This window comes from Tiliqua scincoides, chromosome 1, assembly GCF_035046505.1.
Source record: "Tiliqua scincoides isolate rTilSci1 chromosome 1, rTilSci1.hap2, whole genome shotgun sequence".
Lineage (NCBI taxonomy): Eukaryota > Metazoa > Chordata > Lepidosauria > Squamata > Scincidae > Tiliqua > Tiliqua scincoides.
The window spans coordinates 79,432,859-79,459,398 of record NC_089821.1 but is presented as its reverse complement, the minus strand read 5'-3'; the positions used below and the strand labels follow the sequence as shown (position 1 = coordinate 79,459,398).

The window sequence follows — 26,540 nt, the reverse complement described above, 5'->3', positions numbered from 1 at the left end:
AACAGAAAAGATGACCATCAGAATTTTTGACTTGACATTATGACTTGACAAATTGACTTGGCAGTATGGGTGTGATGGAAGTGACGAGTGCTGCTCCTTTACTCAGTTTGTTCAGAGCCTGGCCAGGGTTTTGTTAGTATTAGCACTTCATCTCTTATAAGAATATCAGGGCGCAATCCCTAATACTTGCCTAATACTCACTAATACCTAATACTTGCTCCAACCCAGGAGTGTTGCAAAAATGCCACCAAGCACTTTTGCAGCACTCTGGGGGAAGAAAAGCTAGCACACTGACATTTGCTAGCCTCCCTACGCCAGGGGACGATGAGTCAGGGGAAGGGCAAGAGGGGGGCATTTCATGGTGGGGGAGGACAGGCGGGCATTCTCGAGGGTGGTGGGTGGGGAGCGGGAGGCGGGGCCAGGATCCGGCAGTTATGCTGGATCCTAACCCTATTCCCAGTCCACCTGGGGCAATTCCAGGCTGCTTAGATTTCTGCCGCCTCCTGAGGTGTCGCAGGTCTGAGTATCCCCATTGCGACTGCAGTGGCTCTCCCTGGGGTAAGGGGAAAAGTTTTCCCTTGTCCCTGGCTGAGCCTGTGGCTGCCTGAAACTTGCACTGGTTACAACACTGGCCTGCCCTTTCCAGCACAAGTTAGGATTGGGCTGCCTGTGAGTTTGCTCATAGAGAGCCAGCAGTCGAATGGTTAGATTTCAGACTGGGCTGGGAAGACTTGGCTTGCTACAGTAGACTGTGCTTGCCACCATGTGTTCTTTGGAGGACGGTGGATATAAATGGAAAAAGAAAACAAGAAAGGATTTATGAGGACAAATACAATGAAGATTGCCAAGTGGCTTAAAATTGAAAATGCTACTTAAAAATGTTCAGTGCTGGGTTGTTAACCAGCTTGTTCCACTTGGCCTTAGAACTCTTTTGAGTGAAAGTAGGCAGTGAAGAGAACTGGAGGGATTATACTACATTTTATTTGGAATATCCAAAACTGACGAATGTCAGGGACTGGATCAGTTTTTCCCTTGGTCTGCTTGACATTTTCAAGGACTGTTAAAGTGCAAGCCTATGCATGCTCAGAAGTAAATCCACTATGTTCAATGGTGCTCTTCCCCAGGGAAGTGGGTATAAGATCACAAGCTTACAGCCCACCCTTACAGGTGGCTTGAAAAGAGTATTGGACAATTTACTAGTTCTGTCATTGGTTGTTAGTCACAAAGGCTATGCACTACCTCCAGGTTCACTGTAGTACAACTCTGAATATTAGTTGCAGGGGAGCAATGACAGGACAGAAGTATGCTGGCCTGGTGAACCACTTTAGGAAACTGGATGCTGGACTAAATTGGCCTCTGGCCTTATCCAGTAGGTGTTTTTATATTACTATACATGGCATCACCCAGGGCTGGCCAAGTGAAGTGGCTGTTTGAAGCTGTGAGTTGGTTGGGATCAGGGAAATGAGGAGGGGTGCAGGTCATCTCCCTCTGGCCTGCTGTCCACTGAGCTCTCTGGTCCTCTTTCTGTGCAGTGAAAGTGAGTGGGAAAAGGATCAGGGCAGCAGAAGCCCACCTCTTCCTCTAGTGCTAGTAGATGATGGAGACAAAAGCTGCAGCCACTTCACTCTTGCCACACCTGGCTGCTGCCAGGAACCAGGTGAGAAACGGAGCCCGTGCCCTTAACTTCAGTGCTGCCTCTGTGCTCTGCACTATCCTGGTTATTTCACACAGGAGCTGAAAGTAAGGAAGTAGGGGGTGGACTCCAGATTGTTGCACTGCACCACTCCTCACCTCCATCTCTTTGGCCACCTGAGCCGCTTTCCTAAGCAGTCAGGTGGACAAGGAAGAAAAGAAGGCATCTATAGTGAGCATGAATTTTTTGGCGGGGGTGGAATGTGCACACTGCTAAAGGTGCCATTTGGCTTTAGAATGGACCTGGCTCCAGCTACATGTGTGGTGTGAAAAATTCAGTGAAAAATGCCTTGTGGAAATGGTAGGTTTTGAGACAGAATTAAAGGAAATAAGGAAGGTAACATCCCTGAGACATTATGGGAGGTGGTTTTTTTTCTTTTCTTTTCTTCTAGTGACCTCTATTCTCACTTTCAGAACGGCTTTGAAGTATTTAAAAAAGCAAACAAACATCTCACAATCATGAATTTCCATATGGATACACCTTGTAAAGAGATTATCTCCATTCATTCTTTTTATAAAGTTCTCAGAAGGGAAAGTACTGTCCCAATGCACAGAAGCAATTTTTCTTTTCAATGGATCCTGTGACTCAAATCTAAAAACCTTTGCTCTCCAAGGAACGCTTTCCAAATGTTTACTTACTGCTTGATTTCTGATAGACAGCTTGCTTTAAATAAAGAAATAAATCAGGTGAACTACTGCTTCTGAAAGTTGTCCTGCTTTTTCTGCTGTTTTTATATTGTTTGAAAGACAGGCTGCACTGTTTAATGTAGGAGTTTGTCTTTTCCAGACAGGGTGAAAATTTCCCCTTTTTTGAAGTTCAAGGTTTTATCACCTGTCCTAAATAAATTCTGCTGTCCTATAAAGAGAAATGTATAGACAAATAGGCTGTGCTTTAAAGAGCCTTTAAATTCAGTGGATCCCAACATAGCAGACTATTACTAATGGATTCTATGTGGTTAATTATACAGTCATGCGTCACTTAACGACAGGGATGCAGACCGGCACCCCTGTCGTCAAGTGAGACTCGATGTTATGCAAAACCTCTGAAAGGCGAGGGGAACCGTGCACCCCTCGCCTATGGAGACTTTTCTGAACCTTGCAGAGGCAGCGCAATCCGGGAGTAATGTGTTTTTGGCCAAAAACAGCCAATCTGAGCCTCACGGAGGCAGTGCACGGATGCGCACTGCCTCTGTGAGGCTCAGAACGGCCTCCAGAGGCGGGGGGAGCATGGCTTCCCTCAGCATTGGAGGCTTGGGGGTGAACAGGGACCACCAGTGTCCATCACATATGTGGGCTGTTGCTGGTTGGAACGTCGCTAAGTGACTCACAACTGTATAAGTGGACCATGTCTTTGCTGACATCTGCTACTGAAACCCAATTACGTAAGAGTCTCTACGTCGTATGTGACTATTGTATTTGACACAATTGCGCTGGTGCTCCCTGCAGCAATCCTGCTAAAAGGGAAGATACTAGCATTGAGTGCATGCTAAATAGCTTCAACTCATGCACTGTGTGTTCAGGTATGTGCATTCAGCCCTTTGCACTTTATTTGATTTACATGAGGATGGAAAATACATGTGTAGCCATACTGTGAAGCATCTCTAGGTACCTTACTTTGTATGTATAACTTTAAGGGCACAATCCTAACCAGGTCTACTCAGAAGTAAGTCCTATTTTGTTCAATGGGGCTTACTCTCAGGAAAGTGTGGTTAGGATTGCAGCCTAAACTGTAAGTTGTTTGGAGCACTTGGGTTGCAGAAAAGTGACCTATAAATATTGCAATAAGTAAACCATTTTGCTGGGCATACTCCAAGCATAATATCAAGTCATGTAGGTGAGAGTGTCCAGAAAAGATGATGGTGATAAAAGGGTGAAGACTGCAGGCCCAGTACTGGAGCTGGCCCAATGCGGGCTCACACTGGGTTAGCTCTGGCGCTGGGCTAATCACGCTGGGCTAGCTCTTAAAAGCTGGCATGCCAGGCTCAGGATTGAGCTCTTATTTGATATTTCTGTAGATAATGAAGTGTGATTTATCTTCCTTTCCCAGTGTCTGCTAATAATTTTCAATGTACATTAATAGCTGTGGAAATGACACTTGTTACTGTCATATACACTAACTATTATTAACGCTATGCCTGATTTGACATTATACATTTTCTATTATTATTATTGTTGTTGCTTGTAGCATGCACGTTTTGTATCTCAACTGTCTGGTCTAATCACCTTTAGCACATCCAACTAGTTAATTTGCAAATGATCATGTTTGGAGATTTAACATCAAACACTTGGAAAGAGAAACAAATTAACACTCCGCCAAGAAGACATTTAGGAAAAAGAGAAAGAAAAGTCTGTTTTCTATCACTGGAAACTTGTTTTGAATTCCTGCTTTTGTGGATTTTCTTTATCTGGGAGCTATTGGAAAAGTTTTGTTCCCCTCTAAAAACCATTTGTTTGCTCAGTGGTATTTTAATTGTTCCAGTAATCAAGTTTGCTGAAGTAAAGGGCTCTCCCCAACTTTACCACATCCTTTCCAGCCAAGCATAACATGAGTGTGATTTATGTGAAGAAAACAACCTTGGATCTCTTTCAATTGCATCATCAGTTTTAATCTGACTGCCTAATCAGTAGCAGGCAAGAGGGTTGCTGTGGTGTCTTCCCCCCCCCCCCCATGACTTTGTCTCCAGATGGTTTGGCATGTTACCCAGCATGATGACAACAACTTTCCATTTCTCATCACTTTTGTTGCAAAAAGCGTCTTTCTTACTTTGTGGAAAAGTGTTACAATGAAAGGGGTTTGGGAAGCCAAGACCTGTCTTCAGGCTTTCACTGGTATCTAAGGAACCGTCTCAGATACGCAAGCTAGAAAGCAAGGCCTTGTGTCAACTTATGTTTTATGCAAAGATGCTCACCCCAATTCATGGAAAGTGCTGTAGAGTTCATAAGGAAGGTGACTGAGCTCCCAGTGTGCAGTGGGACATTAATACTTTGGGGGTGTGAGAGAGAGAATAATTGAGAGGTATACGCATCTGTACATTTTTTAAAATTTATTTTTGAGAGTTCTGTTCTGCCGAATGGATTGCAAAGATAACACACAAAAACAATATTAAAAAAATCCAGTAAACACTAGTCATCAGAAAATCAGCACAACAATTAAAATGTATAGTAATAAAGCCATCGAAATAACAGAACACAAGCAATACTATTTCAGTCTCATCTGGGAAAATTAGATAGCAAAAGCACTCTAAATGGAGCCATGTTACTAAAATAGACATGGTATTCCTCTGTGTATATGTTCCTCTCTGTGTGACGGGTCGCAAAACCACATATAGCAGGAAGTCATATGTTTTTTCTGTTGTTGAGGTGTCTGTTTTTTCCTTGGGGGGAGCGGGGGACTGATTGTGACTGATTCTCTTCCCAGGCGATGTGTTTTTTGCTTAGATTGTGTGTGTGTGTGTCTCTCTCTCTCTACAGGGAAGAGAAAGCAAAAAGTCGCAGAGCCAGATGATACTACTTACTCACGTTTAGTGGCACTTCACGAATATTCAAATAAATATCAAAGAGAAATTGTGTCTTGTATAATATATTATTCCACTTCAGTAGGAGCGTTGCAATCTGTTACTTTGGGAATAGTATATTGCTGGTTGTCTTAAGTGTTATGCCCCAGACCAACAGATACTCACCTCCCCCCCCCCCAATGTCAATGAATTCATCCCCCTTCCTCATCCTCTATTTATACTTTTTTTTGCCTTGTGTGCACTGTGTAGTTTTGACCCGGGAACTGTCAATTTTAAATAGTTTCCTTTGTTGGCATAATGCTAAGACAAGTCGGACATATGGCAGGCTGACTTTCCATTTTATAAATGTTTAGTAATAACAGTGCACCATAATCCCAGATTCTTTCATTTATCCATCTTTTATATTGCACATTCAGTCTTCAAGAAGCTTAGAAAAGCAAAGAGACAGGTCATATATCTATCAGCCAACTCTGGCACTTTCGTTATGGCACCATGATGACTGTGTTTCTGCTACAGCGTTTGCAGACTGACAACCCAATCCCATCCCCTGCCATTAACAGTGGTAGTCTATTTCCTTGGACTTACATCAGCTATATTTTATTTATTGTTCATATTTTCATCCTGCCTTCCTTCAAGGAACTCAGTGCAGTGTACATAGTTCCTTTTGTCCTCAGAACAACCCTGTGAGGTACGTGAGGCTGAGAGACAGTGACTGGTCCAAGGTCATTCAGGAAGCTTCATGGCTGAGTGGGGATTTAACCTGGATCTTCCAGGTCTGACTCCTGAACTGCTACACCAGAGGTTCTCTGTAGCCCAGAGAGCGCTATAGGTTTTAGATTGTGGTTCTTTGATTCAAAATCTCTCTTTAAGGAGACTTGGCTGTACCAAATCCTAATTAACTGTAGGCATCCAAAATGACATTTTTGATTAAAATGGCCTTCCAATGCTGATAATGTATTTAGCTCCGTGCCATTTCTTTTGTATATGATTTCATTTAAATGCCATTTTCCAACTTTGTTCATATTATATCATTTTATTGCTGATACAAGTTCTGAGAACCTTGTGGGAGGAAAAGTGTTTTATAAATTAAGCAAAATGTTAACAATGTTTAAAATAGAGGCAGTGTCTAGAGTGCAAGTTCAGCAGAATCATGCAATACAGTCCTCCTGAGACTGCTACTTAAGAACATAAGAAATCTATATGCATAGAAAAATAGTACACTGAGAGGAGGCTGTGATAGAATCCTTTTCACACATTTTTGGGGAGGGAGTTTTCGACTTTGGGGAACACTCCAATGTCCAGTTCCCTCCACCTGTGTTCTAGCCTGCTGTCTGAGCACAAATTCATTTGAAAAATTGGAAGGTCTGGATAAAGTGGGCTGGAACGTAGATTACATTCCCTGAATGGTCATCAGGGAGTATAAGATTTTCCTCAGATTTGTTTATTCCTTAATTTTATTTGCCAAGTACTTTGAATCACTATTGAGAACGCGATGAAATTCTAAATGAGCTGTGTTTAGCTGAGTTGGATTGAATACAAAGGTCACATATGTTTCTATTTCCTGAGTGGAGGAAGATAACTCTCTAAGAATTAGATGCTGAGAATAAATGTGCATGTTAACTAATTTGTATTTTTCTGCAGAACAACCCAGAGCGTGTAAAATAGTGTGTGTGAGAAACTTTCAAGGTAGTAACTTGTTGGCTGAGAAGCTAGAGCGCCTCCAAATGGGTGGGGCTCCAGTTTTTTAGTGCCTGTTCTGCATGATCTGCTCCTCCTAGATAACCATCCTTCAGCAGCCTCTCATCAGGCAGTGAACTAGCAGTTCCAAGTGAGCAGGATAAAGGTGTCTTGCATCCTAGTGATCAGTACTATGCTTGTGAAGGCCACAGTTTGATAGAGAAACCATGAGTGTATTGAAACCATCTCATACCTTCAGAGCATGATTGAAACCTACGAAAATATCCCTAAACTCCATTACTAGCTGTGGACTGTTGGGGCTCTTTCTGTATCTGTCCCCTATCCTACTGTCCTTTTCCCTTACTATCTGTTTGAAAAGTCTTGTAGGACTCGAAAGCTCTCTATTCAATTTTCTGTTACTTTTTGAAAGATCCTAATAAAGGCATTGCCCTTTGCATTTTGATAGAGCAACACAGTGTCCGGAGACCAGTGGCATCACTAGGGTTCGCGTCACCCAGTGCGGGATGCAAACGCGTTACCCTCCATGCAGTGGGCGGGGCAACATCCCTGGTGGTAGGCCTGGTGATGTACCATTACTCCACCCCCACTGGTTTTTTGATTGAACGAAGATAGAATACATTCTGCATGAAATTACGCATTGATTTGAAGTATAACATGATGGTATTATTCCTCCATACTGTGATTTTGGTGATTTTGGTCAGTAGTGGTGTCACCCCCCCCCCAGGGTGTCAACTTACTAACACGCTGCAGCAGTTCTCAAACTTTTAGTACTGGGACCCACTTTTTAGAATGACAATCCCACCAGAAGTGATGTCATGGTGGAAGTGACATCATCAGGCAAATAAAATAAAATAAATATAAATAAAGTAAAACAAATAATTAAATAAGCAGAAGCTTATTTAAGCTGATCCACCAAGTGAATTTCCTCTGTAGCCTGCCTGCAATAACATTCCCCCTCCAAAATCAGTAAGATTTTCAGTCCCACCCAGTGCCCAGTTCAATTTAAGAACATCTGTTTAAACCAGATCATTGTCAGGATCACCTGGCTTTGCAAGTCTAAAAAAGTTCACCTTATCAGCTGAAGCCTCCGTTTTGATCCTTTTTAGTGGGGGGGAAGAGACTGCCTTCTGGAGTGTTTGTTGAGCTCCAGTTCCATCAGACCAGGACCATTCTGGTGGCTTCACATTCCCCTTTGCCTGGCCTGACCGCCAGCCAAGGCATGTTTGCTTACTCACGAGTAAACGCCACCATGAGGCTTAGTTTTGCTTTCCATGGGGCTTAATACATCTCTGCTTGGAGGGAGGGACTTCCTTCTCAGGCGTTTTTAGGGGCTGAATTCATTGGATCAGAACCATTCTGGTGTCCTTGGATTCCTCACAGCCTGCCCTTTCCAAAGGACTAAGGCAACGTTGCCTACTCATGAGTAAACGAATGATACAGCTCTGTTTCACTTTCCATAGGGCTCCATGCATTTTTTTGTTCTCTGGTTTTTTGGCCATAACTTTTCATGGAAAGGAGATATTTCACTCTGGTTTTTTGCTTTGCATGCTGCTGAAAATTCCACATCCAACATTATATAACATGATGGTATTATTTCTAACCACCATGATTTTCGTGTGTCAACTCCCCAGTGCGCGTCACCCTCCTGTGCGCATGACCCTGTGCGGCCCGCATCCCCGTAGCGATGCCACTGCTGGTGACTGTCCCAAGGTGGTCAGCAAATGTTCACTTAGAGAGAAGTTTATCTCAAGATAGAATGATATTTATATTGAGGACTTAGAACGCAGGAGGAAGAACAAGAGTGACCATATTTTCATTTGTCAAATGTTGGAGGAAATAGTGATATAAATATTTGTTAAATTTTTTCTTCATTCTGCTAATATTTCACAGAATCAAATCTGATGTAATGATTTTCAGCACCACTCTTCATGATGCCTTTCTTTTGCTGCAGGTTACGACAGAAGTACGACAGAGTGCGGGCCTCAAAATGAGACACCAGTGATGCAAGGACAGTGAGTATTTTAAGTCTGAGTTTTCAGTGTTTTATATTTAAAGCTGATAATGCTCTTTCAAAGTTTTGTCTTCAGTTTCTGAAGTCTTTCACTCTGACTGTCTGGTTGGCAGCTTCTGGCACTGGTGCTGTAGCTTGAAATTGGAAACAGGAGAGAAGAACCCTAAGGAAAGGTTTCAATCTACTGTGGGGTCTTTGAGGTATAGTTTGTGTCTTGGACTGTACTGTGTGTACAAATCCTTGTATGCTTATGGGAGTCTGCTTCCAAATACCAGTTGCAGGGCAGCAGTAGCAGGAGAGGTGTTATGCTTTCATCTCCTGCTTGTGGGCTTTCCAGAAGCACCTGGTTTGCCTCTGTGTGATATAGCACTGGACAGGATGGACTTTTAACTTGATCCAGCAGGGCTCTTCTTATGTTCTTAACATGTGTTCTATGCTAATTCATGGTATCTGACCCAAAGTCTCCCCCATCCCTGAAAACAACTTTGCAGATGGCGGGGGAGGAAAATGATATTTTGCACAATGAAAACGCTATATTTGCAATATCTGAAAATTTCATCATATGACTGTCTGTTTTAACATATTCTCTCCCAGTTTCCATTTCAGCCACAGACTGTTCCTCCTTCTTGCCATTGTTTCCTTTTCTTCAGTACCATTTCTTTCCCACCTTTGAAAAACCATTCACTGCTCCCATTTCCCAATTTCTAGCTTCCCATTTCTCTTCCTTTAATTTTCCATTCATTCTTGCCTAGGCCCTCTTTTTCCTATGTCATCAGAGCACTTCAGAGAGCTTCACCTATTCCCTGTTTGCAGCAACAGCTCAGTTGGTGCCAGAGGTTTCACTGCTTCAGTTGAGATAGAGTATCTTCGCAACAGAGATTCATTGAGATTCCTTAGTGTTACAGTGTGACATTATGTGCCTCTTTAGGGCAGAAAGGGCATGCAAAGGCGTGATGTCAACAGCTGCTTGGACTCGCATCAAATCCAAAGCTTAAATGTCTTCTTAAGAAAGAAAGACCTTGATATTTTGTTTGGGTTTGGAGGCCATGAAACTGGTAGAGGTTTGGAATTTTCATTTAGTTGACTTTTAATAAACTGTACCTGTTTGATTTGTTCCCACCTGCCCTAAACGTTTTCATTTGTGGTGGTGGTGGGGGCAGTGATATCCATTCAGATAAATCAGGGCTGTCCAAAGTTTTTGGCAGGAGGGCCACATCATCCTTCTGACACTGTGTTGGGGGCCGGGCAAAAATAGAACTAATTTACGTTTAAAATTTGAATGAATTTACATAAGTTTACATAAATGAATATATTAAAGATGGAACTTATATGAATGAATGATGGTCTTGCAATAGCTCAAGGCCTATAAAAGGCCTTGCACAAAGCAAGGCTGGCCTTGCCTTTGTTGCCGCTACTGCATCACAGATGTGAAACAACAAGCAGTGGCGGGAACCCTCATCCACAGCTCACGTGAGACATCAATCAGTTGCCCTCACGCTGAGAGCAGTTGCGTCGGGCCAGTGTGGGCTCCAACAAATCTCCAGAGGGCCAGAGGCTCATTGGAGACTGAGGGCTCCCTGAGGGCCACATTGAGAGGCCTTGAGGGCCGCAAGTGGCCCCAGGGCCGGGGTTTGGGCACCCCTGAGATAAATAATAAACAATCCCCTTTCTGATTTGTATGCATGAATTAAGTAGCTGACTATATTTTGGTCAGTTTTTCCTCTAGTGCATTTTATTGTGCCTTTTACTTAATGTACTCATTGGATCGCTATTTAGTTGAGTTAGGGACTTAGTATGGTCAATATCTTGTAATGAAGAACCCATCGATTCCACCTTTTATTTCAGTCCCAGTTGATGGCTTTCATTAGGCACTATCAAATAACTCAATCACTGTCCATTGAAAATTGTGCTTTTATCAATGGAGGACATCACTTGTTCAAGGGATACCTCATGGGAGTCTTCAGTTGAGAAGATGTAAGGAAAAAACACAATCGCAAGAGAACAGGAGAATATTGTAGTTTGCAAGTTTAGTCCTATTTTGGCTTTTATGGAAGTTGTGTTTCTGTTTTCCTGAAAGAAATGCCAGTTGCTTGACTATTTACTGCCACTTTTGCAAGTAAGAACTGAAGGCATGATAAGAACATTTGAGCTCTGCTGGAAAAAGCCAAGGCCCATCTCATCTAACTTCCTGTATCTCAACAGATTTCTCAGTGAGCATTCAAGACAACAAGATACCTGCATCCTGTTGGCACGCCCTTGTACCTGGCATTTGGGCAGTCCAATCCTAAAGGTGCTGCTACCGCGGTTTATAGCAGAGTCTGTGCTAACTCTCCCCACACTCAATTTTACTGGATGTTTTCTGGTTCTGATGTTGCATGACAGGGAAGAGAACATCCCTGTATCTACTTGATCCATCCTGTCTGTGATTCTGTTGCTGCTTCATTTGTAAAGCACTTGTTACTAACTGTAAGAGAGTGATTTGTCAAAGATAAATCATGTACTTTAATTTATCAAAGTGACCGTGTGAGGGGGAAGATAGGGCTGTTTCTATAGTCACCCTTTGGCTACTTCTCTCTGACTCATTTGGCTACTTCTATCTGAGTAAATGTTCTCAGCTTCCAGATGCCTGTCTTTACAGTGTAACAACATGAGGCAAGCCAAAAGATGTATACTATTATCCTTCTTGGCTGTTAGATTTCTTCTCTTTATGAAGATTATAGAATTCTGAAACAAAGGAAAGGTAATTTCTGGAATTACTTTTGAATTGGTACATAAAGCCAGAAACATAAATATTTAAGATTGTGGAGTTAAAAGCAACCTCCTGAAGACATGGATTCCATCTGGGGAATGTGATGGCAAGCTTTTGTATATTGAAACAGTTTCCAATTCATGCTTAATCTTACATTTTCAAAAATTATAATTATGTGGAGACCATGACCTTGGTTTTTCTTCTAAATACAGGGATTCAGAGATTTTCTTGTGTTAATAAACACACAGAAGAAGTTTTGGTATTCAAAGCTGATTATTCAGATGTGCTGTGTGTTCCACATATGGCTTCATATCTAAGGAAATCTATCTAAAACTTGTATCCAAAATAATCTGAATGCTTTGAATGTTCCATACGCCACTGAGACATAGGAGGCTGTTAACTTTAGATTTACAAGAGAGGGTAAGAATATATAATGCTGATCTTCTTCTTCTTCTTCATTTTATTATAATAAAATAATATTTTTATTTTTTTATCACTCGTTTTTTTACCACTTTTTTTACCACTTTTACTACTTGCCTGGTTTTTATCCTATAAATAGCATTGCAAAATGTAAGCTGTTCCCAGTAACGCTGCTTTATGCAGCTGATTAATGGTAATTTCTGTGGCCCCTATGCTACTCAGATGCTCTTCAAGGTGTTTTGGAATAGGACCAAGGATGCCAGTCACCACTGGGATCACTTTGGTCTTCTCCCGCCACAGCCTTTCAATTTCTATTTGTAAATCTTTGTATTTTGTTATATTTTCCGGCTCTTTTTCTTTCACTCTGATATCCCCTGGTATTGCTATATTGATGATTTTGACTTGTTTTTCTTTCTTCTTGACTACAAGAATGTACAAGATGTGTATGGTGAGATAGATGTTTGTCGGTCTGTAGTAGGAAATCCCATAATATTTTGGCATCTTCATTTTCAATGACTTTTTACAGTTTTGTGGTCCCACCAGTTTCTGGCTGCAGGTAGCTTGTATTTTTTACAGATGTTCCAGTGTATCATTATTGCTACCTTGTCATGCCTTTGTTTGTAGTCTGTTTGTGCAATCTTTTTACAGCAACTAATTAGGTGGTCCACTGCTTCGTCTTTTTCTTTACAGAGATTGCATTTGTTGTTTGCCGTTGCTTTTTCTGCTTTTGCTTTTATTGCATTTGTTCTTAATGCCTTCCCCTGGGGGCTGGGGATAAGAATAGGCCCTCAGTTTGGCTGTACTTGTCGTAAGAGGCGACTAAACAGCCACCGGGTAGATGGGACTCGTCAGCCTGGGAAGGTAGCTCATCTGAGAGAAGGAAAACTCTGATCCCAAAACTCCACTGCCTTGTGGCTACATCCAGTTATGGAAAAGGCTTCAGGAGTCAACCTCGAGGCAAAATCCGGAGCTGGAGTCCCTGAGGCAGTTCATGGCTGAACACAGTCATGTTCTGGCAACTTCTGCGACGCCGCTGGAACCAACTGTATTGGCCTCTGCCTTTCCATTGGACCATTTCAGTGACGTGGAGAGGGGGGATTTGCTGCATGGGAAACAGTCTATCCTCCATATCTACTTTACCCAGGCTTTGCGCACTGGAGAGGACACTCTGTTCCAGAACCACCATTCAGAGCGCGATACCATAGTCTTCCGAGACTGAAGGATGCCAACAAGTATAAGTCTTAATGCCTGTTCTTGTGCAGCCATTATTAGACCCTCGGCTTCTTTCTTCAAGTTGCCTTTTTTGAGCCACTGCCAAATCTTGGTGATTTTTGTTTTTCCAGTATTGTCTTCAAATACTGTCCATGCAGTAGCTTATTATTATTGGATCCAGAATCATTCTCCAGCACTGTCTTTACAGGTGCTCCTAAACAGAATCACAACTAAAGCAATTCTAACATTTGCTGCATTGTTGCAGTGGGCCTACGCTGTATCCAGCACAAGTTTGGGGCTGATTGCAGGCCAGCCCGAGGCAAGGGGAAACATTTCCCCTTACCCCATGTTGAACTGCAACAGCCCCAATGGGTGTATTCAGATCTGTGCCACCTAACAAGGACTGCCCTGGGTTGCCCGGGAACAGGGTCAGGATCCAGCATAACACCGGGTTCTGGTCCCACCTGCCGCTCCCCACCCACCCGTGGGAATGCCTGCCACCTTCCCTCCCAGTTGCTTGACCGACGCAACTCACCTTTTCCCCAGGACCTGAGTTGGTGCGGGAGGCGGCACACATCTGTGCACCGGCCTATCTCCCCAACGAGTGGCAAGCACTTCTGCCACACTCCCGGGCCAGTGCAAGCAACTTGTGTTGACCCAAGTCCATTGCAGGATGATGCCCTCTTTTTTTTGCAAGGTATAGTTTAAATATTAGGACAAGCATATACTTGTAAGCACATTCTTCCACTTTATATATAAAAAGCTTTAACTATTTTTCAGTGTTGGTTTGAGGTGTGTAATATATGCATCTGCTTTACATCATCAACACACAGCATGGTTGTAAATTGGCACATAGTATGACATTAATGCAATCCATCAGTATGACTCTAAAAATATAGATGATGGAACCTGATAATCCCCATTATGCAAACTGTAGAAACATGACTTATTGAAAAGAAGGTGCTGTTGCAATGTGCAAATGTACAGTTTCTACGGGATTATTTTTTTACGGGATGTAACTGGTGAAAGCAAGCTGCATCCACAGTTTAGGCACTGTCTCTTTGTCCCCAGGCCTAATCAGAAGTGTGCAAACATGACAGTTTTTTTTTTCTGATACAAAAGCCCTGAAAGGATCAGACAACCAGATAGAATTTCTCAGCAGTCAGAATTGCACAAGATAGAAATGAAGTAATCTGCAGTGCAGACATAGTTGAAGTCCTTCGCTGGCTGCTATAGAGACAAGTCAATAATAGGATTTTTAACTAATCCAAGAAGTACATGCCAGTCTGTACTTCTCCTCCCTTTCAAATAAACAACTGCATTTTTATTTTGCATACTATAGTGGCTAATATTTTATGGGTGCTGAGCCACAGTGGTGGAGTTGTTTTGATAAAACTTTCAAGGGAGGTGTGTAACTAAAATGTTTGCCTCCTTGAAAGGATCATTTAATGATTTTTATTTTTTTAAAGAAGTCCTAAATCTCAAGGATGTTGAGGTATGTTTCCATGTGACAATAGATTATAGAAATAAGGTGCATTCACAGATGTGCATTCTTCTTTGGATGGAGTGCTACAAGGAGTGATGACTTTTCTGTGTGCAGCAGCCATTGCAGATAAAACATGGCAGCCAAAGTTAGTTCACATTTCAGATTCTGGTTAGCCAATAGCCATGTATGTAATATAATAGCTTTTCATAGTCATGTTATTAAAATCCATGATGAGCAAGCTGATACGTAACTTATTATTCAATCCAATTTTATAACACCTTTCAGGAAAACATTTTAAAAATATTTTTTGCTGCCTTTTGTTTTCAAATGCAACAGGCAATAGAAGGTTTGTGTACCATTAAGCCTCTGAAGATTCTGTTTTCTCTGATCTGTGCGAAGAAGTGTCATTAACACAGGCATAGGCAAATTACCACACTTCATTGTACTCTCCTCCATGGTACATTAAAAGCTTTCCCCCCCCTTGGTAAAATTGGCCTATTCTTCTGTAAAATGAGGGGCCCATTGGCAGTTCTTTGGCAAGGTAGACAGAGAGACTCTGTAATGAAAGAGAGAGTGACTTAATGTGGGAAATGAAATTAAAAGTGACAAGTACGAAAGAAGATAGCAGAGGACTGATGCCTAAAGCCTCTAAGAATTCCAACAAAAATGAATGAGAGTGTGTGCGCACTTTTTTTTAATGTTTCTGATGGAAATCATTGGTATTAGGATAAGTGAATGCCTTAAGTGAATGTTCATATATAATGCTATGTAAAGACCAAGCACTTCTTCGTAGATTTTTGTTTCCTTTATCATAAGTATGGTTTGATTCTTACTGTACTTTCGTCTGACAAATTATTAAATACTGTTAATAATAATAAATGGCTCTCTCTCTCTCTCTCTCTCTCTCTCTCTCTCTCTCTCTCTGTGTGTGTGTGTGTGTGTGTGTGTGTGTGTGTGTGTGTTGCAGTCTAGATTGGGAGCTTTGACCTTTTCCTCTGTCACAGTCCAGATCCCAATTGGGCTCCCCTTGCCCCTGTGGCTACTCTTTATCCTGGGAGTGAACTTCTTATTTGATAACATTCTTAACTTCCTCTCAGAAAGAACGTACAGCTGCAGGGGGAGGGAATTGGGACCATGATGGGGAAAAGGATTTGGTTTTTTCTTGTGTCATGGTCACTTTTTGAACCCTCCCCCCCAAATCGCTACTATATTCATTAGAAAAACTATAGGTCAAAATATGCATTTAACATCAGGTGTCATTTGGCCCCTGAAATAACCCAGTTTAATTTACTTCTGTGAATAACTTCCTTAGCTCTGTGCTCAGGGGCAGGGCCAGTGCTGAGAAAGGGTCTTGCTTTTTACAAATTGGTTTTTCAGTTTAATAAGGTGAAACCAATTAACCAGAAAAGTTGCCGCCAAAGGAATTTTATGAGTTCATAAAAATGTATTGCTTTTTGCTTGCACCGTGTACTATAACTGCACCTCTTAAATTCTCTTCCTTTTTTTCCAGAGATTTCTCTTCCTGGGGTATTTGTCTCTATCCTTGAGAAATTTATTCTCCCCCCCCCCCATTTCACTAAGCTGCAGATGTTCTGAGAACTGTTGGGCAAAAAGTGATAACTCAGCCCATCATCTCTGAGCCCCAAGTGATTTCATGGAGAAATTGGCAAGAGGAAGTTTTTGGAGTTAATCAGCAATGTCACACATACAGGTGTGAGTGAGCAATCACTGATTGAAAAAGGTCTTATTTGGAGAGAGACCTAGGAGCTTAGAGGCAAAAATTGGTTATCTGGAAAAGAGATGCTCCCTGACCTAGCTGGAGCCATAGACATAGAATTCTACATGTGTGTACCATGTTGGATGGGGAATTACGTGGAAGATTTCCCGAATCTGATCCAGATGTATAGCCCATTAAAAATAAATCCTGCAGTTCAGGAGGAGTTGTGAGTAGCTGAATTCAGACTCCCAAGTTCTCCTCTTTTGTGAAACAGCTGCTCAGTCAGATTCCTGTTTCTTTTAAAGGTCTAAGCATTTGGTACCAGATGTTTTACAGTTCTGATTTTCTTTTGTCTTAAGTTGTACTTGGCAAGGGGCACAAATATTTTGAAAAGTTGATTAATTGTGAAAATGTTCTGTTTTTTAAAATTATGTTCATAGCTTATCTGCTCCTGCCTTTGGGGTCATTTTTTTCTTTCTAATTACAGCATTTTTTTTGCTGAATTAGTCATATAGGAAATCAAGTCAATCAAAAATCACATAGTGAATGGGGCGAGATTATAACACACTGTAATTAATATTATTTGTCTTTGTACTGACTGCAGTGAGGGCAGGTGAAGTCAATTGAGAATAAGGGCACTGCTTCCTAAGTAAATGGTTGGTTGGCAACCTTCAGTCTCGAAAGACTATGGTATAAGCCTACAGCACCCGGTATTTCCGGGCAGTCTCCCATTCAAGTACTAACCAGGCCTGACCCTGCTTTGCTTCCGAGATCAGACGAGATCGGGCATGTGCAGGGTAAGTAGAAAAACAATTGCTGAAAAGTGAGAGCTATCTGCACTGTACAAAATAGTCATTTATTTTATTTACCGTAGATACTCGCCTATAGGGCGATAAATTTGTCCCAACAGATTGCTCCTGAATCAACCCTTCGCCTTATCTGCAGGGCCACTTGGGTTCAGGGTTGTTTCAGGCACTCTGCGGAGCAGCAGTGGTGCTGCTGGGGAGGGTGACGTGCCACCTGCTCCCCTACTGAGCGCTTAGAAAGCGCGGGACTCCACACCTTGAGCGGGGAGTCTGACGGAGCTGCTTGGCTCGCCTGCTGCTCCCTCCTCCTCGCAGCTCCTGGGCATTGCAGTCCCGCCCGCTCATGCGCCCCGAGCCTGATCTCCTCAGCTCTGACTTCCTCCTCCTCTGCCCCGCTATTCTCCGCAAGGACAGGAAAGGGGAGTGAGGAGCAGGAGTCTGGAGCACGTCCCATGCGTGTCATCAATGGGGCTTACTCCCAGGAAAGTGCGCATAGGATGGCAGCCTTTGAGCCCATGCCTGTGCATGCCTACTCAGACGTAAGTTCCATTATTCTCATTGGGCTTACTCCCAGGAGAGGCTTGAAGATGGAGAGAGAGACAGGAGGGCTGCTTCTTCATGCAGTCTGTAGCTCTGCATCTGCTTCTTCTGAGCGAGAGGGAGGAGGGGAGTCCCCCACACAGCCTCCCTCCCTCCCTCCCGCCAGCCCCCACTCCTGCACTGCCTGCTTCTTTCTGCCCTTCAGCCCCAGCCCCTCTCTTCCCTCCACCAGGCTTCACTTTGTTGAACTGTTTTCTCTCCCTTCTCCTCGATCACTGTGTCCCCCTTCTCTTCTCCCTTCCACGCTGTCCCTCTTTCTCTGCCCCCTATTTACAAGCCAGGCAATCAGGGAAACTGACCAGGAAACTGATTAGAGCAGCAGACAACAGTTTCCATTTACACATCCCCCCAAGACAGAGAGCAGAGCTGAACCAGCTCCCCAGAATCACCCCACTTCTTTAAGAGTGAAAGCCCCTGGACAGACTTGATCCTGCTGTAAATCAAGAGGAGGAAACAGCCCTCAGACCAGGTGAGGGTGGGCTTGTTCTAGCTGCAGGATGCACCTACCCTGAAAGTGGAAACCCTCCCATCAAATGTCTCACAAGCTACAATTCAGAGCACCGTTACTTACGAATAACACTCAGGGAAAGCAATAGGTCTGCTTCTGAGTAAATAGGGTTTCAGCCATGTGCAACTGAAATTCTGAGTGATAGATCACTTTTTATGTTTTATGTTTTTCCTGTGCTGGTTTTCAATCACTGGTTCATACATGAATTGATCACCAAAAATTAGCTGTTGGTGGGACTTTCACAGTCAACTAGCTACCTCCCTTCCTGCCTTGCTGGCCCTGCAAGGCATTCTGGAGCACTGCCATTATTCCATTCTCTTTCAAGTACCCCTAAAGGTCCTGTTGAGTGGCCCTGGGGGTACATGAACCCCAGGTTGGGAACCACTGTTCTATTAGTATGTTGTTTACAGTCCATTTACTCTCTGATAGTGTTCACAAAAAGATGCTGAGACCTGAATTTAAAAGCTTGTGAATAAAAATCAATCTTATGATCTTTTACTAGATTTTCAATAGAGCCTGTCAGGTAACAATTACTGGTAGGTTATTTTTCAGGATTTGGCCTAGGGTAAAATCAGACAAAACTATAATCAGACACCCCGCTAAGTTTATGGCCCTGACTTATCTGAAGGTCATAGAAAATTCTATGATTCTTGCCTCATCTATTTATCATAGAAAATTCTATGATTCTTGCCCTGTCCTTGGCTTATCTGTGAGATTGACTTATAGGCGAGTGTCTGTGGTCTTTATTTTCACATTTTTATACCGCCCTTCCTCTACAGAGCTCAAGGCAGTGTACACAGTGCTCCCCTCCTTTTGTCCTCACAACAACCCTGTGAGGTAGGTGAGGCTGAGAGAAAGTGATTGGCCCAAGGTCACCTAGGAAGCTTCATGGCTGAGGGGGGATTCAAACCTGGATCTTCCAGGTCTAAGCCCACCTTCCAAACCACTATACCACCCCTGGCTCTCATGAGAAATAGCGAATACATCAAGCTCAGGCTTTGATTTGAAGACATAGCTCTAGCACTTAGATGTGCACTCTGTTAAATTAGAATCATTGTATGTGAATGGGGAAAGGAGAACTTGCACTTTATTATTTTCAGATTTTTGTTTCCCTCTAAGAGACTGACTTTTTTTTGAGTAAATATCCAGTGCTCCTGTTTTGAAAAATAGGTTTTCATTTAAGAAATGGTTGGTCAAATGTCTGCTTGTTTCATTACAATTTCAGTAGTACTCCAGATAGTTGATCAGCATTGCAGTGTCTCATGTTAATGGGATCATATTCTCAAAGAATATGCTCTGTTTAAAGTTTCAGAGCAGTAGCTTTATTCTCCTTGTTATGCCATCCAGAAGCCTCACTATGGTTAGAGTTCACCTGGTGTGAGAACTCATTGCATCACCTCCATGATGGACCACCTGCCATAGTAGACCACACAGAATAAATTACAATATGTACAACTTAAATTCAGTGGCATCACTAGGGTTGGTGTAACCCCCATTGACATTGCTTGTTTGTTTGTTTGTTTATTTTATAAACTCACCCAACAAACCAGTAACCAACCAGTGGCCAAATGAGAGCTGACTCATGATAACACCTTATTGGTTCCCTGCTGTATCATAATAACACATCATTGTTTCAAGAGCCAATCAGTCTCATTGGTCAGTTTTGAATTAAGGCAATCCACTTTTCATAACACAAAGCAGTTGTGTTTTTCTTTTTTGGTTATTTGGCTATACCTTTTGATAGAATACAGATATCTCAATGCAGTTGTTCCATTGCATTCTGCATGAAATTGCATTGAATGATATATAACATGATGGTGTTATTACAAAATAACAATAAGATTTTCACAGTTTGGCCAGTAGTGGTGTCACACACCCTTCCTGCGTGTGTCACGCAGTGCGGTCTGCACCCCCATAGTGATGCCACTGATGCCACTGAATGTGTATTGCAAACTTAAGGTGATTCTGCAATTGCTGCTGCCTCTAAGTCCTGGACAGCTGGTGCTGACTTCCGTAAACACGTCCAGGTGCTTTTGGATCACTTTCTAATTTTTAATCTATGTTCATTTTAAATTGATATATGCAGCCCTACGTTAAAGTTGCCTGAATCTTCTTTGTTTCATTGTCATGGTCCATTTGACTCTCCCTTTATATTCAAAGAAAGGAGATTGAAAGTTTCCAGTTTTGAACAAACAGCTGTTTCTGTTGTTTGTCAATTTAGGAAACTGTGGTTAGTTCACAAACCAGGATCTGAAACTATGGTTTGATTCTGATTTGGTTTAATCCTTAGCTAAGTGTAGTTTAAGATAACCACAGTTTTCCAAGTACAGGGAGGCCCCTATATCTGTGGATCATGTGCCTGCAGTTTCATGTATCTGTGGATCAGGCTTCCCTGGGCATCAGAATAAAGGCAATAAACCCCGTTTTGTTTTTTGCCCAAATGGCCATTCTAAAGGCCACAGAGGCAGTGTGTGGACGCGTGTGGCCTCTGTGGTGCTAAGAAAAGCCTCCGGACCAGTCTGGAGCACAGTTCTGGTCAAGTTTGAAGAACTGGGGAGGGGAGGTCTCTCTCTCTCTCTCTCTCTCTCTCTCTCTCTCTCTCTCTGTGTGTGTGTGTGTGTGTGTGTGTGTGTGTGTGTGTGTGTGTGTGTTTAGGAACAGTTCCTCTCAGTGATACTAAAATAACACTTCATTATAGCCAAGCCTGCCCCATAGTTTTTGAAACTACCCGGGAGCCCATGGCTAGCACTAACTTGAGAGTAATAACACTGTCTCTGGATTTTGTCACAGAAATTCAATTAAGGGGGATTATAAACACAGTTGTGGGCCTGTTTCATTTACAGTTGCAAATGAAACACAGGCCACACACTGATCGTTTATGAAGAAAGGAGGTGGTTTGTAATCTTGTGCGACTCTGAGTAGAATTACCTGAATACTTCTTTGTATGGGAGGGGGTGGAGACAGAGGTAAAGAAGGGGACAACCTGAGGGAATGAATCAATAGGTAGTGGCAGGGCGGGAAAGAGACTAACAGGAAGAAAACGGTTCCCTACTGTTAGTCAGGAGGAGGCACACTTCTCGTGCACACATAATAAACTACCTGCAGAGGTTTATTCCTCCTTAGAAGCATCCCCTGACAGGAAAGATTGAAGAGTTAGTTATTTTTCCTAACAAAGAGCTTATTTTGTTTCCCCAGCTTATTTTGTTTCCCTCCTCTCCAAGAGAGAGAATTTCTTCTGGGCTGCACAAGCAAACTTTTCCTTTTCCTTTTAGCTTTTTATTCTTCTCCACAAGCAGCTAATTCCCAGTAATGTAGGGGGGAGGACTAGAAGCAGGGGTCAATTCCAAAGCAGGAGCGAAACAGTCTTGGCGGCAGAAGACAATGTCTGTCCCTGATGGAAGTCTTTTCCTAAAATCATGAAAGGACTATTGGTGGGATGTGTGGAAGAGAGACAGACAAAGGTGTCTTGTGACAGAGATGTATTTGCATCTGTGAAGGAAAGAATGGAATGCATATGCTAGCTTTTCTTCACAAAAACAAGCTTGGCAGTTGCAGACTGGAAGCATATATATTTTCGACTCCAGCCTCAGAAAGGCAGAGAATTGTTCTCTGCAGATCCTACACCAGCCCATCGAGCTCCCCTTTAAGTGATGTTCTTTTAGTCTGTCATCAAGTGTTCCCTTGGTAGACAACTCTTAGATTTTCAACAGCTCTACAACAGTGTGTAGCCAAGGCTGAAAAACTTTTAAGAGTCATTCTGAAAATGTTGCAGTTGGTTCATAATTCAATATCTTCCTGTTTATTAACATAACTTGGAAGCATGGCATTTTTAACATTTGGGAAACTATAGCAGCTCTCTGAAGGAAAAATGAGACCCTGCAATTTGCAGGCTATAAGGATGGTTCTCTTGTTTATCACCTTCTAGGAGATTTCCAATATTTTGGGGCATTTGCCCCTTTCAGATAATGACAGATAATAATCCACAACTGTTGAAACTCATGCTGGTAACAATATACAATATTTAATAACTGGAAAAGAACTTCTATCTACTAACATAAATCATGAACTACCTAGACTGTCATTGCCCCACTCAAGACCCTAAAATCTGAACCAGAAGTTCTCAGTTGAGGTTAAACTCCACAGCCACAACTGAAAATGTACTACTTCTAAGTAAAACCTACTCTTAGCTTGGACACATCTGCTCTAAGTTAAGGGTGTCAACCGCATTTCATACAGAGAGCAGAATAGCATTCACAATGCCTGCTGAGGGCTGGAAGTGATGCCATAAAGTAAGAAGTGATGTCATTAAGCAGGCAATAACCAGAAATAATCACTTTTTTGTCACTTAGAAACTCATTAGCTGCAAATGGCAAAAGAGAAAATTTGCAAATCTTGATCATAGATGTTATAGATATATTACAATAATGATTGTAATATTGATTAATATTGTAATGGTGATACTTAAGACTCACAAAAAATAAAATACAGGTTTTTTCACTCTGATAAATCACTTTAGTTTCAGTCAACAATAGATGATTGACAACCTAGTCCTGCTCGTCATACGGGGCTACTCATGGCCCAGACAGATACCTTTGGCAACCACTTATTATCTCATTATTTAACCTGGAATTTGTCACCCATTTAGCAATCTTATTTGTCTCAGTCTTTTCCTCCATTTTGGGATGACATAGATAAGTCTATCTCATTTTTTTTTTCTTTACAAGTACCCTGTGAGAATGGGTAGCCTGAAATAATAGTGAATTTCTCAATAACCACCTGTGAAGATTCATGGTCAGTAAGAATTTGAATCCAGGTACTTTTGGTTCATGCTCAACACCTGCTTATAGCATATGCACTCTCAGTGGCTTCTGTCATTTAGTGTGACCCAGCTGGCTTTCCATTATTGCAGCTGCTAGAAAAATCACAAATGTGATTGTGAAGGTTGATGCTGGCTTCCTTTCTGTGCATTTTGGTTTACTTTGCTCTGCATGTTCGAAACCTTTTTGTACTGACCTGAAGTGCAGACTAGCACCTCATTTGCATGACTGAGGAAAGTTAAAGACCTGAATGTGACCATTTGTGGGTGTAGACGTGTTCCAGTGTATTTTCTTCCAAAAAGTGTGTATATTTTATAGCTGCTAACATGGAGGAAAGTATTTGTTTTTACATTTGTTTTTAACTTTCTCCATAGCAGAAACGGATTGGTGTTAGAATCCCATTATGGCATGAAATATTACATTTTATCAAACTGCTGGGGAGACTGTAAACTGGAGGATGTTTTCAAGTTTATGTAACTCTGTAGCGATCATCTGTGATGTGCACAAAGGGCTCTTATCAATGTCTAGCAGTACTGCCTACTGAATCCCTTTCGTTGGGGAGTAATCCTTTCCAATCAGGTGGGGATCAGTGCTGTGATACCTTTTGAGCTGAACTTCAGAATCAAATTTGAGCACTGCTTCTTTTTGGAGACTAACTGGTTTAGTGTAAGCCAGTACCAATTCAGCACTTTATCAGGGACCTTGTTGTGCATCTTTCAGAACACAGTTTGTTTACCCAGCAGAATTAGTGGGGGGGGGGGGAATAAAAACTGAGTCATAAAACTACATAAAGTGTGTTTTAAATTGGAACGTCTTATTTCCAGCCAAATAATGACCATATCTGCTTGTCATGAGAGAACGGGGGTGAGAAAGTCAGAAGTGAAATGCACCCTGGATCCTGGGAATTTTGAGTTAAGAGGAAGAGAAATTTCATTAATGTGAGAGCTGGTAACTCTCTGAAGCTCTCTTGGGAAACAAAAGCAGCACAAAATGCATGGATTGAATTAACTTCCACAAAGTTCCGCAGGGCAAAAATGCATAATGTTGGATACACACAGCTTTAAAAGGTGTGAATTATTGGTAAGTGAAGCTTGTTCCAAAGGAGGAAAAAAAGTCAGTCTGAGTGACAATTATTATAATGCATCATCTCCATTTATGTCAGTAGCGTAGCTATCTCACATAGTGTACCCTTCAAAGTAAGTTTCATTGGAATCATATATCTATAATATGATACTATGAGTCACTTCATCAGGCCCACTATACTTTCACCAGAACAGAGGTCTAGTGTTGACCAAACACATTCCCACTCATTATCTTCAAAATGACACTGAATAAGCCAAGATATTTTCCTCCGCCATGAGAAATATTTCAGATTATTCAGAGCCCATTCAAGTCAAATCAGATCCCTTCACACCCCTGAAAGGCCCAATGTGTCCCCCAATGATCTCCAAACCCTTTTCCTCACACCGCCCACCCTCATGACTCACCTTCTCTCCTTTACATATCCATAACCTCAAGCTTGCTTACCTGTTTACCTTGCCTCTGTTGCTGTAGTAGCAGTGGAAGGAAGGGGATATTTCTTTCTTGTCCCCCAGTGTCTGGCTCTTGGTACTTGGCAGCAAGCCAGACAGTGGAAAGACTCTTCCTTCCACTCCAACCATTGGAGCTGCACAGCAAGGTGGATAGGCAAGGGGGGATTAAACACTTGTACGAGCATCAGTGGGGGTTGGAAACTCAAGGATGAGTGGGAGGAGTTGAATTCTCCTCTGACTCAAATGAAGATCTGAACAGGAAAAGAACCCATGGTGGTGGTGAAATTTGTATTTGAGAGAACTATTAATCACCAAAGTTCATTTTTGAAGCCTAGGAATTACAACGCTTGGAGATTTCTCTACAGAAATGAGACCCTTGCCCTGAAGTTGCAAGTTCTATTACTTCTGACTGATGTTTTAAAGAATAGATTTTTCTGGGAAGCGGGATAAGGTTTACCACAGAAATGGTAGATTGGTATACTAGCTACAGATGTCTCAAAGACATTTAATAGTACCTCCAGGGAAAAGGCATTTGAGGAATTTATTTATTTATTTTTTTTTCAGAGAAGGAAGGTCACAAGTGAATCCTTATAGCCCAATACTACCTAAATCCCCACATGGCAATACAGCAGTGCCAACATGGGCCACATTGCACCTTGCAGGTTTTTTTGGCTGCTGGAGGTCTCAGGGTAAGCAGACATTTGTCCCCTTCCCTGGGATAAGCACCAGCTGCAGTGGGTCAACTTGGACCTGCACCACTGATTATGCTGGCACAAGTTCATGTTGATCCGTGCAGGCAGTTCAGGCCCGGGAAGAGAGTTTGGATACAGCATGCGCCAATGCAACCCATCTTGCCCCCCTCCTGAGCCTGATCCACCCATCCCTTCCCTTGTCACCACCCCATTTAACTCTTCCTCCTGCCCTGCGCTGGACTTACCTGCTGCAGTGGGCCTCCTAATCAGTGCCAGCACGAAGACTCCAGCCTTTCCACTGGTGAGCCTTATGCTGCTGCAAAGCCTTTCGTGACAGCGTGCTGGCTGAACATGTGTTCTGCCCGCACAGGCCCTCATTAGGTTGTTCAGTTCCCTTCTATGTTGAAGGGAATTGGTGGTGCCTCTCCTGCCCAATCTAGCAAACTGATTCCAAAGAAGAAAGTGGGCAGACGCTGACTTTTCAATGTGAAATGCTAATCAGCTAGATAGTTTCGGCATCACTTTGATGGCAGTCTCATTGCAAAAGAGATTATAAAGAGCAGGTTACAAGACAAGAAAAGAAGCACGTTGGTTTTCTGTCCTCTTCTGGGTATTCAGGTTGCAAAAAGAGTATTGTTAATTTGCACCTAAATGCAGCAATCCTGAATCTTTTGCCATCTATTAAAAACATCTATAATATAACATGAATTAAACAACTAGGTTCAGCACAGAACTGAGCTTATGTGGGGGATAGCTGAATTTATTGCTCTTAGTTTACGTGAGCAGAGAAGCAGGAGTAAAAATGGTAATGTGAGTTGAAAGTGGTAGAAAGTTTGGAATCAAGACCAAAGAGAAACAACCTGTTTTGTCCTTTTTTATGTAGAGGATAAAGGGACATATACTGTCAATCTGCTTATCAAATAAATAGGCTTATTCAGTACTTTTTTTGTAAAAAAAAAAAAAAAGTGCAGGAACTCACAACTTGTTAATCATTTTATTTATTTATTTATTTATTTATTTATAAACCATTTTTTATTGGAGAAATAAAATATTTTTTATGTGCTTCCCCCCTAAAGATGAACTTA

The 26,540-nt window shown here is 42.1% G+C and overlaps 1 protein-coding gene across 9 annotated transcripts in view; it reads left to right on the top strand.

The window, feature by feature from the left end:
* SEMA5B (semaphorin 5B) overlaps positions 1-26,540 on the top strand; it is a 443,759-nt gene that overhangs the window by 124,085 nt on the left and 293,134 nt on the right. For 7 of the 9 annotated variants that reach the window (XM_066611786.1, XM_066611789.1, XM_066611780.1 and 4 more), the window contains one exon: positions 8,857-8,917. The gene's annotated coding sequence lies outside the window, so the exon portion shown is untranslated. Of the gene's footprint in view, positions 1-8,856; positions 8,918-9,029; positions 9,117-26,540 lie in introns of all 9 variants that reach the window. The other 2 variants (XM_066611784.1, XM_066611785.1) reach the window with 1 other exon arrangement.